Genomic DNA, 10968 nt, shown 5'->3' with positions numbered 1-10968 from the left:
CACACCCAGCCCTGAGACACCAGGCAAGGTCATTTGATTCCAAACAATTGGTTTATTGATCATTACAGAATGTCTCTCTGGTGCTTCCCGCTCCCTCCCTTCTCCCTTCCCCTTTTCCCAACCATGATTCCCCTCTCCCTGCCCCCTTCCCACTCTCAGTCCACAATAGAGACCCAGATCAGAATCAGGTTTATCATCACTCACACATGGCATGAAATTTGTTTTTTTTTGAGTCAGTGGTCTAGTTTGTTCATTCATCATGTGCTGTCAAAATGACGTGGGCGATTATAGACTTTTCATGACCATGATTGTTCTTGGCAAATTTTTCTACAGAAGTAGTTTGCCATTGCCTTCTTCTGCTGCTCAGTGTCTTTACAAGATGGGTGACCCCAGCCTTTATCAATACTCGTCAGAGATTGTCTGCCTGGTGTCAGTGGTCACATAACCAGGACTTGTGATCTGCACCGGCTGCTCATACGACCATCCACCACCTGATCCCACGGCTTCACGTCACCCTGATCAGGAGCTAAGCAGGTGCTACACCTTGCCCCAGGGTGACCTGCAGGCCAGCGGTCTCTCACATGAAATGTGTTTTTTTGTGTGGCAGCAGCACAGTGCAATAGATAAAATTACCACAGTACTCTGCAAAGGTCTTAGGCACCCGAGCTATATATATGTGTCCAGGACTTTTGCACAACATTGTTCTATCAAAGTACATGTATGTCACTATATACAACCCTGAGATTCATTTTCTTGCGGGCTTACTCAATAAATCCATAATAGAATAATAAGCATAACAAAATCAATGAAAGACCACTCCAACTTGGGCGTTCAACCAGCTTGCAAAAGACAACAAACTGTACAAATACAAAAAGAAAGAAATAATAATAATAAACAAATAAGCAATAAATATTGAGAACATGAGATGAAGAGTCCCCAAAAGTGAGTCCAGAGGTTTTGGAAACAGTTGAATGATGATAGTGAAGCCATCCTCTTTGGTCCAAGGTGTGTTTTAAAAATGTTTGAAAGCCTTTTGGACAGGTTAGAAGATAGAACAGTGCAGCAGAGGACAGGCCCTTCAGCTCGCGGTGTTATGTTCATCTTTTAACCTACTCCAAGGCCCTTCTCATACTTCTCTCCCATATAGCTCTCCATTTTTCTTTCACCCATGGGCCTAACTAAGAGTCTCTTAAATGTTGCTAATTTATCTGCCTCCACTACCACCCACCAGTCTCTGTGCAAAAGAAAACTAACTGACATCCCCCCCTAATTTTCTCCCATTTTTACATGAAATTATGCCCTCTCATATTAGCCTTTTCTGCCCCAGGTAAAAACTGCTGGTTCTCCACTCTATGTCTGCCTCTTTCATCTTATACACCCCTATCAAGTTACATCTGTCATCTTCGCTTGCTCTTCATCTCCTCAACATCTTTCAATGCCCTGGTCCTCATCGCCTCATTTTCACCTTCGATGTCCAGTTTTATACACTTCCATCGCCCTCAAGAAAGCCTTAAAGCTCTCCGCTTCTTTCTCCACAAAGGACCTAAACATTTCCCTGCACCACCACCCTATTCCGTCTGACAGGATTCGTCCTCACCTTCAACAATTTCTCCTTCGGCTCCTCCCATTTTCTCTAAACTCAAGGGGTAGCGGTGGGCATCGTTGGAGCTTCAGCTATGCCTGCCTTTTTGTTGGCTATGTGGAAGAGATCATGTTTCAAACTTCCTCTGGTAAGGCTCCCCAACTCCTTCTCTGCTACATTGGTGACTGCACTGACGCTGCTTCATGCATCCATGCCGAGCTCATCAATTTCGTCAGCTTCATCTCTAACTTCCACCCTGCACTTCAATTCACTTGGTCCACCTCTGACACCTCTTTCCCCTTTCTAAAATCTCTCTGTCTCCAGACAAACTGTTGACCGACATCTTTTATAAACCCACTGATTCGCATGGTTATCTCGACTATTTCCCACCCTGTCTCCTGTAAAAATGCTATTCCATTTTCTCAGTCCCTTCATCTCTGCTGCATCTATTCCCAGGATGAGGCTTTCCATTCCAGGCCATCAGAGATGTCCTCCTCCTTCAAAGAATGGGGGTTCTCTTCCTCCACCTGCACCTCCTCCATTTCCCAAACATCCGCGCTCACCCCATCTTCCCACCTGCTTAGCAGTGAGAGAGATTCTCTTGTCTTCACCCACCACCCCATGAGCCTCCGCATCCAACACATCATTCTCCACAACGGAAACCTGCCACCTCGACTGCCCGCTTTCCACAGGGATCACTCCCTCTCTGATTCCCTTGTCCATTTGTCCCTCCCAACTAATGTCCCACCTGATACCAACCCTGCAAGCAGCCAAAGTGCTACACCTGTCCATTCCCCTCCTCCCTCACCTCCATCCAGGTCCCCAAGCAGTCCTGCCAGGTGAGGCAACCTTTCACCTGCAAATCTGCTGCTGCTGGTGATCTCGATGCAGCCTCCCCTACAATGGAGATCCCTTTGTCGAGCACTTCTGCACCTTCCACCAAAAGCGGAAATTACCGGTGGTCAACCATTTTAATTCCTATTCCCATTCCCATTCCCATATGCGGGTCATATGGCCTCCTCTTCTGTCATGATGAGGCCACCCTCAGATTGGAGGAGCAACACTTTATATTCCAGGTAGCCTCCAACCTGATGGCATGAATATCGATCTCCACTTCTGTTAAAAAAAATTCTCTCCTCCCTTTCCCTCTTTTTCTATTCCCCAATTTGGCCTCTTAACCCTTCTCACCTGCCTATCGCCTCTCCCGGTGCCCCTCCTTCTTCCTTTTCTCTCATGGTGCACTCTCCTCTCCTATCAGCCCATAAGATATAGCAGCAGAATTAGGCTATTTGGCCCATTGAGTCTGCTCCGCCATTTCATCATGGCTGATCCATTTTCTCTCTCTGTCCCAGTCTCCTGCCTTTTCCCTGTATCCCTTCGCGCCATGACTATCAACCTCTGCCGTAAATATACCTAAAGACTTGTCCTCCACAGCCACCTGTAGCAAAAAATTCCACAGATTCACCTCTCTCTGGCTAAAGAAAATTCTCCTCATCTCTGTTCAAAAAGGACACCCCTCTACACTGAGACTGTCTCTGGTCCTAAGACTCCCCCACTATAGGAAGCATCCTCTCCACATCCACTCTATCTGTGTCCTCTGGTCCTAGACTCCCCCGCTATAAGAAACATCCTCTCCACATCCACTCTATCTGTGTCCTCTGGTCCTAGAGTCCCCCACTATAGGAAACATCCTCTCCACATCCACTCTATCTGTGTCCTCTGGTCCTAGACTCCCCCACTATAGGAAACATCCTCTCCACATCCACTCTATCTGTGTCCTCTGGTCCTAGACTCCCCCACTATAGGAAACATCCTCTCCACATCCACTCTATCTGTGTCCTCTGGTCCTAGACTCCCCCACTATAGGGAACATCTGGTTTGTAGACCAACTACCCCATCCTCAGCATCCAGTTCCCCCCCCCGCCAAATTAGCTTAAACCCTCAGATTCCTTCTTCTCCAGTCCTTCACCTTTCCTCCCCACTTGGCTTCATCCATCCCCTTCTAGTTGGTTCTCCCTCCCCTCCCCACCTTTTTATTCTGCCGTCTCTCCCCTTCCTTCTTTGTCCTGATGAAAGATCTTGGCTGTAACGTTGACTTCAAAGATGCTGCCTGACCTCTACCGTTTTGTATGTGTTACTCCGGATTTCCAACAATTACAGTATGACCTGTGTTCAAGTCACCTCTCATCCTCCTTCCCTCCACAGAGAAAAACCTCAGCTCACTCAACCTTTCCTCATAATCCTGCCAACATCCTGGTAAGTCTCCTTGCATCCTCTAAATCTTTCACATCTTTTCCATAATCAAGCAATCAGAACTGAACACAATATCCTAGGTTCAAAGTCCAAAGTAAGTTTATTATCCATGTCCATATATGTCACCTCAGAACACATTTTCTTATGGGCATACTCAAAAAAATCTATAGAATAATAGCAATAACAGAATCAATTAAAGACTGCACAACCAGAGTTCAGAAGACAACAAACTGCAGATACAAAAAGAAAATAAATAAATAAATAAGCAATAAATATCAAAAATATGAGGTGAACAGCCTTTGAAAGTGAGCCCATTGGTTATGGGTACATTTCAGTGATGGGGCAAGTGAAGTTGAATGAAGTTATCCCCACTGATTCAGAGAAACAGAGAAAACCTACAGCACAATACAGGCCCTTCGGCCCACGAAGCTGTGCCGTACATGACGTTACCTTAGAAATTACCTAGGGTTACCCAGAGCCCTCTATTTTTCTAAGCTCTAAGGTGAGGCCTAACTAGGGTTTTATAGAGGTGCAACATTACCTCACGGCTTCTGAACTTAACTTCCTGACTGATACACCACTTGCCTTCTTAACCGCCCTATCAACTTGCATGGCAACTACCAGGACCCCTCTATTCCTGCACACTGCCTATGAAAAAAAAATCCTGCTGTGAGCTGTGCACTCTGCCATCACATTGGACCCGACCTTCCAAGCCTCACACTTTACCGGATTGGACTCTATCTGCCAGCTCTCAGCCAGGCTCTGCATCCTATCAATGCCCCGTTATAACCTACGACAACTGTCTACACTGTCCACAACACCAGTATCTACTGAAAATCACAAAGAACAGGGGTCCCAGAACAGATCCCTCTCGAACGCCAGCAGTTCTGGACCTCCAGGCAGAATACTCTCTGCTTTCTGTGGGCAAACCGATTCTGAATCCGCGCAGCCAAGTTTCCCTGGGGAAACTAAGTCAAGTTTCCAAGTTTCATGGTTAGGGAAGTCTAGGACAGAGGTTCTTAACCAGAGGGTTAGTGGATAGATTCCAGGGGGTCTGCGAACTTGGATGGAAAAAAAAAACATCTTTTTTTTCACTAACCTCTAACTGAAATTTAGCATTTCCTTCATCAAATATGAATTAAGGCAACAAATCACATATCTTTGTGAATTAAAACAAGAAATCAAAATCAATTGGATATCTAATATGACAGGTAGTGAATGTTGCTTTGTCAAAGGCCACCCCATCGTTTAATGTTCTTATTCAGCCTAAGCACAGCAGCCTTTACACTGACGTCTTCAGAAAATAAAATTACATTTAAAACCGCCTCTATATTAAATGTATAGACTTGTTATTTAATGCATTAATAAAGAGCACATATATTATTATATCACAATTTTAAAAATATTTGATAACTGTATTTCAACTTAATTGTTTTGTTTTGTAATCAGAGTATGTACATGTCACCACATACAACCCTGAGATTCTTTTCCTGTGGCATACTCAGTAAATCTATAGAGCAGTAATCTCAGTAGTAATCTGAACAAAGGTAGTAATCTTGGGATTATTGCCTGTGCCTCGCAACAGTGAGTATAGGAATAGAATGAGGTGGAGGATAAATGCGTGGCTGAGAGATTGGAGCAGGGGGCAGGGATTCAGATTTCTGGATCACTGGGACCACTTTTGGGGCAGGTGTGACCTGTACAAAAAGGACGAGTTGCACTTGAATCCCAAGGGGACCAATATCCTGGCCGGGACGTTTGCTAAGGCTACTGGGGAGAGTTTAAACTAGAATTGTTGTGGGGTGGGAACTGAACTGAAGAGACTGAGGAAGAGGCGGTTGGCTCACGAATAGAGAAAGCAAAGAGACAGTGTGTGAGGGAGGATAGGCAGGTGATAGAGAAGGGACGTGCTCAGACCAATGGTTTGAGATGTGTCTATTTTAATGCAAGGAGTATTGTGAACAAAGCAGATGAGCTTAGAGCATGGATCAGTACTTGGAGCTATGATGTGGTGACCATTACAGAGATTTGGATGGCTCAGGGACAGCAATGGTTACTTCAAGTGCCGGTTTTAGATGTTTCAGAAAGGACAGGGAGGGAGGCAAAAGAGGTGGGGGCGTGGCACTGTTGATCAGAGATAGTGTCACGGCTACAGAAAAGGTGGACGTCATGGAGGGATTGTCGATAGAGTCTCTGTGGGTGGAAGTTAGGAACAGGAAGGGGTCAATAACCTTACTGGGTGTTTTTTATAGGCTGCCCAATAGTAACAGGGATATTGAGAAGCAGATAGGGAAACATATCCTGGAAAGGTGTAATAACAACAGAGTTGTCGTGATGGGAGATTTTAATTTCCCAAATTTCGATTGGCATCTCCCTAAATCAAGGGGTTCAGATGGGGTGGAGTTTGTTAAGTATGTTCAGGAAGGTTTCTTGACACAATATCTAGATAAGCCTACAAGAGGAGAGACTGTACTTGATTTGGTATCGGGAAATGAACCTGGTCAGGTGTCAGATCGCTCAGTGGGAGAGCATTTTGGAGATAGTGATCATAATTCTATCTCCTTTACAATAGCATTGGAGAGAGATAGGAACAGACAAGTTAGAAAAGCGTTTAATTGGAGTAAGGGGAATTATGAGGCTATCAGGCAGGAAATTGGAAGCTTAAATTGGGAACAGATATTCTCAGGGAAAAGTACAGAAGAAATGTGGCTAATGTTCAGGAGATATTTGTGTGGAGTTCTGCATAGGTACGTTCCAATGAGAAAGGCTTAAAAAGGAAATTAGGAGAGTCAGAAAAGGCCATGAGAAAGCCTTGGTGGGCAGGATTAAGGAAAACCCCAAGGGATTCTACGAGTATGTGAAGAGCAAGAGGATAAGACGTGAAAGAACAGGACCTGTCAAGTGTGACAGTGGGAAAATGTGTATGGAACTGGAGGAAATAGAAGAGGTACTTAATGAATACTTTACTTCAGTATTCACTATGGAAAAAGATCTTGGTGATTGCAGTGATGACTTGCAGCAGACTGAAAAGCTTGAGCATGTAGATATTAAGAAAGAGGATGTGCTGGAGCTTTTGGAAAGCATCAAGTTGGTGAAGTCGCTGGGACCAGATGAGATGTACCCCAGGCTACCTTGGGAGGTGAGGGAGGAGATTGATGAGCCTCTGGCAATGATCTTTGTATCATCAATGGGGACAGGAGAGGTTCCGGAGGATTGGAGGGTTGTGGATGTTGTTCCTTTATTCAAGAAAGGGAGTAGAGATAGCCCAGGAAATTATAGACCAGTGAGTCTTACTTCAGTGGTTGGTAAGTTGATGGAGAAGATCCTGAGAGGCAAGACTTATGAACATTTGGAGAGGTATAATATGATTAGGAATAGTCAGCATGGCTTTGTCAAGGGCGGGTCATGCCTTACGAGCCTGATTGAATTTTTTGAGGATGTGACAAAACACATTGATGAAGGAAGAGCAGTAGATGTAGTGTATATAATTTCAGCAAGGCATTTGATAAGGTACCCCATCAAAGGCTTATTGAGAAAGTAAGGAGGCATGGGATCCAAGGGGACATTGCTTTGTGGATCCAGAACTGGCTTGCCCACAGAAGGCAAAGAGTGGTTGTAGACAGGTCATATTCTGCATGGAGGTCGGTGACCAGTGATGTGCCTCAGGGATCTGTTCTGGGACCCTTACTCTTCGTGATTTTTATTCATGACTTGGGTAGGAAGTGGAGGGATGGGTCAGTAAGTTTGCTAATGACACAAAGGTTGGAGGTGTCGTGGATAGTGTGGAGGGCTGTCAGAGGTTACAGCGGGACATTGATAGGATGCAAAACTGGGCTGAGAAGTGGCAGATGGAGTTCAACATGGATAAGTGTGAGATGGCTCATTTTGGTAGGTCAAATATGATGGCAGAATATAGTATTAATGGTAAGACTCTTGGCAGTGTGGAGGATCAGAGGGATCTTGGGGTCCGAGTCCATAGGATGCTCAAAGCAGCTGCGCAGGTTAACTCTGTGGTTAAGAAGGCAAATGGTGTATTGGCTTTCATTAATTGTGGAATTGAATTTAGGAACCAAGAGGTAATGTTGCATCTATATAGGACCCTGGTCAGACCCCACTTGGAGTACTGTGCTCAGTTCTGATCGCCTCACGACAGGAAGGATGTGGAAGCCATAGAAATGGTACAGAGGAGATTTACAAGGATGTTGTCTGGATTGGGGAGCATGCCTTATAAGAATAGGTTGAGTGAACTCATCCTTTTCTCCTTGGAGCAATGGAGGATGAGAGGTGACCTGACAGAGGTGTATAAGATGATGAGAGTCATTGATTGTGTGGATCGTCGGAGGCTTTTTCCCAGGGCTGAAATGGTTGCCACAAGAGGACAGAGGTTTAAGATGCTGGGGAGTAGGTACAGAGGAGATGTCAGGGGTAAGTTTTTTACACAGAGAGTGGTGAGTGCGTGCAATGGGCTGCCGGCAACAGTGCTGGAGGCAGATACGATAGGGTCTTTTAAGAGACTTTTGGGTAGGTACATGGAGCTTAGAAAAATAGAGGGCTATGGGTAAGCCTAGTAATCTCTAATGTAGGGACATGTTCAGCACAACTTTGTGGGCCGAAGGGCCTGTATTGTGCTGTAGGTTTTCTATGTTTCCATGTTTCAGTAACTGTAAACAGGATCAATGGACAACAAACTGTGCGAATGCTAACATAAATAAATAGCAATAAATAATGAGCCTGAAATAACAAGATAAGAGTCCTTAAGTGAGTGAGGTTATCCCCTCTGATTCAGGAGCCTGATGGTTGAGGGGTAATAACTGTTCCTGACCCTGGTGGTGTGAGACCTGAGGCTCCTGTACCTTCTCCCTGATGACAGCAGCGAGAAGAGAGCATGTCCTGGGTGGTGGGGGTCCCTGATGATGGATGCTGCTTTCCTGTGACAGTGCTCCATGTAGATGTGCTCAATGGTGGGGAGGGCTTTACTCATTATGGACTGGGCCAAATTCACTACCTTTTGTGGGATTTTCCACTCAAAGGCATTGAATTACCAAGCTGTAATTCAGCTGCTTTATTTTATATAATTAAATGCATTATTCATGGACCCTGTGCCAAATCGGTCCATGACTATATCCTGGTCTAGAGGGATATAGACCCAATGCAGGAACCTTATTAGCTCAGACAGTATGGATGAGATGGGCAGAAGGGTCTGCTGTTTAACCCTACGGCTCTACGATGACGACGCCAAAATTAGAGGCAGTTCTCCAGGTGCAGTCTTCGAAAAGCCTCATTGGAACAGAATAGAACTTTGAGCAGCTCACACAAGATGCTCGAGGGACTCAGCAGGCCTGGCAGCATCCATGGAAAGAGTACAGTCGACCTTTCGAGCCGAGACCCTTCAGCAGGACAGGAGGGGAAAAGCTGAGGGGTAAATTGGAAAGGTGCAGGTGAGGGGAGAGAGAAACACCAGGTGATAGGTGAAATCTGGAGGGAGAGGGATGAAGTATCATAGCCAAGATGGCAGCCGAGTTCCGAGCTCCGTACCAACCTTACAGTGTACTACTAATTTCTGCAATTTCCTTCGCATTTCTTGTTCAAGAAGCCGATAGTCACATCAGATATGATTACTGACTCTTCTGAATATTAGGAAGATGGCATTTACTCACAATGTGCCACCTTTTCTACACTGGGAACCCCTGCTTACGCAATCCATGGGAGAGTCATTTATTAGACTGTTGCTACTTCAGAAGTGGCGCCGGAGGCGAGGGAGAAGGGTCGGCGTCCTGGTGAGGCTGAGACGGCTGCAAATCAGTCCCTGCTCCCTAGCATACTCCTGTCTAACGTTCAGTTCCTGGATAACAAGCTTTGTGAACTGACAGCCGGAATCGCCTATCTGTGGGAAACAAAGGAATGCCACGTTTTGTGCTTCATGGAGACCTGGCTGACAGAGGATATACCAGATCATGCCATCGAGCCTTCTGGGTTCTCCCTGTTCCGAATGGACAGGTCGAAAAACCTCACTGGGAAGAGTAAAGGAGGAGGGGTATGCTTCATGGTCAACAATGCTTGGTGCGACCCCCAGAACATCCATGCACTCAAATCCTTTTGTTCCCTACACCTGGAATACCTGGTGCTGCTGTGCAGACCCTCTGGCTGCCTAGGGAGTTCACGGCTGTTATTATCACAGCAGTGTTTATTCTGTCGCAGGCTGATACTGACCTGACTCTCAAGGAACTGTACGAGACCATCAACACCCTGCACACCCAGAGGCTGCCTTCAGCATTGTGGAGACTTTAATAGAGCATTGCTGTCTAAAATCTCTCTGAAGTATTGTCAACACATCCAGGTGAGCACACAGGGAGACAGCACACTCGACCACTGCTAATCTCCCTTCTGCAATGATTACAAAGCGCTCCACCGTCCACCGTTTGGGAAGTCGGATCACTACTCCATCTTGCTTCTGCCCATGTGCAGACAGAGGCTGAAACAAGAGATGGCCACAGTTAAAACCATCCACTGTTGGTCCAACCAACCAGTCTCCATGCTAATGGACTGCTTTGATGACGTCAACTGGACTGTCTTTTGTGATGAGGATTTCTCCGAGTTCATGGAAGGGGTCACGAGCTTCATCCAGAAGTGTATTGAGGATGTTGTCCCCTTGAAATCGGTCGGGGTCTTCCTGAACCAGAAACCCTGGATCAACAGTTCCGTGTGAGCAGCACTTACCACGTAAGGCAGAGCTTTAACTGCCGGTAATCAGCAGGAACTTAAGAAATGCAGCTGTGATCTACACAAAGTCAACAAGGCAGAGAAACAACGACACGGACAAGACCCAGACACAACTCTCCAACAACAACACACGCAGCTTATGGCAAGGTCTGCACACCATTGCAGACTTCTAAGCTAGATGCAGTGGAGCTGCCAACTTCGCTGCCTCTCTCCCAGATGAGCTAAAGCATTTTTACGCTTGGTTCGATATCGGCAACACTGAGCCCCCGAGGAGAGCCACCAAAGTGACCTGCACCTTGGTCATCTCTGAGGCTGAAATACGTGGGTGTTTTCAACGAGTGGACAGTCACAAGGCTGCGGGACCGGATGGCATCCCAGGATGGGTACTCACATCCACTCTATCTGTGCCCTCT

General features: G+C 46.0%; 1 protein-coding gene across 1 annotated transcript in view; it reads right to left on the bottom strand.

Annotated features, from left to right (window-relative positions):
• The window catches only part of gsdf (gonadal somatic cell derived factor), a 55764-nt gene that overhangs the window by 28585 nt on the left and 16211 nt on the right, over positions 1 to 10968 (bottom strand). The window lies entirely within an intron of this gene.

Source organism: Mobula hypostoma, chromosome 30, assembly GCF_963921235.1.
Source record: "Mobula hypostoma chromosome 30, sMobHyp1.1, whole genome shotgun sequence".
Classification (NCBI taxonomy): Eukaryota; Metazoa; Chordata; class Chondrichthyes; order Myliobatiformes; family Myliobatidae; genus Mobula; species Mobula hypostoma.
Note: the sequence above shows the minus strand (reverse complement) of the source record. Positions and strands in the feature narration are given on the sequence as shown.